The sequence below is a fragment of the Myotis davidii genome, unplaced genomic scaffold (genome assembly GCF_000327345.1).
Source record: "Myotis davidii unplaced genomic scaffold, ASM32734v1 scaffold1630, whole genome shotgun sequence".
Classification (NCBI taxonomy): domain Eukaryota; kingdom Metazoa; phylum Chordata; class Mammalia; order Chiroptera; family Vespertilionidae; genus Myotis; species Myotis davidii.
Window position 1 is genome coordinate 4,896 of NW_006281299.1, and position 1,245 is coordinate 6,140.

At 56.7% G+C, this 1,245-nt stretch overlaps 1 pseudogene; it reads left to right on the forward strand.

The window, feature by feature from the left end:
• Nucleotides 1-227: 227 nt before the first annotated feature.
• On the forward strand, nucleotides 228-1,239 carry LOC102751359 (annotated as a pseudogene).
• The last annotated feature ends 6 nt before the right edge of the window (nucleotides 1,240-1,245 follow it).

Genomic DNA, 1,245 nt, shown 5'->3' on the forward strand with positions numbered 1-1,245 from the left:
GAGGAGCCGTCAAGGTACGTGAGGCTATTGCTGAGCCCCCAGGGGACCGAGCTCAGTGCAACCTCCACCCCACGGGTCACGGGGACAAATGGGAGGGTTTCTACTTTATGGTCACAGCCATGAGCTCCCCTTGCTGGTCCGAAACAAGGTTCGGACTGGTTTTCTCTCAATGAAACTGTGTTGGCATTGGGGTTTGCCTCCAACTTCGACCCCCGAAAGTCACCCAGGGCCCGCCGGGTGCATGGGCACGGCCCACAGGAGCCCTTTGTGTGTCCGCAAGGGAGGATCCTGGGAGGAAACTTGCAGCTGCTCCTTTCCTACCCTCTGAAGGGACATTCTTGGAACAAACGAGATCCCAGCAGAACTGGAAGTCCGAGTCTTGGGGTGTTCGTCGCTCCCCTGTGAATGCCCACGCTGACAGCCAGCGCCCTGAATTCTACCCCTGAGGTTCTTCTAATTACCAGGACCCTGCGAGGATGAGCTCCCTCTGTCCGTATTCGTTGGGGATTTCTTTTACAGTCTGACAGAGCAGCCTGGCAGTTGTGAAACTGACATGGAGCAGTTTGCAGAGACCCTGAGTGGCCGGGTCACCACGGACGAGGCTTTGCAAGAACTGGTGGGCCTCATCTATCAACAGGCCACGTCCGAGCCCAAGTTCCGCAGCGGGGGAGCTCGCCTGTGTGGTTACCTGTCCCATCACCTGACCATTCGCTCACAGAGGGGCAGCTTCCGCCAAGTGCTCCTTCAAAGATGTCAGGCTGATTATGAGCCTCGATATCAAGCTGCCAAGGGGGATGAAGCAGCTCGGAAACGATTCCACGGGTTCGTGCTCTTTCTGGGAGAACTTTATCTTCTGCTGGAGATCGAAGGGGCAAATACAGAGGCTCGAGTAGCTGCTCTCCGGGGGTTGTTGGAAGCCCTCCTTTCTCACCCTGTGGGCTATAACCTAATTTGTGCAGTAAAATTCCTGAAGTTGACAGGGCCCGCCCTCAAAGATGCCCGGAAGGAACAAGGAAGGACAGACATGGATGAAGTTATCCAGAGGCTTGGAAACGTCACCCTAGACGCGCCCTGCAGTGAAGGCGTGAGGCACATGCTCTTGAAGCTTGTAGAGCTCCGGTCAAATGACTGGGGGAGAGGCCCTGTCACCTCAGCATCCGAGAGAAACAGCACCTGAGAATGATCCCGACTGTTTTGTGACGGAACCGCCATTGGGTCCAGCGGATGGGGCCCCTCCCCCCGCAG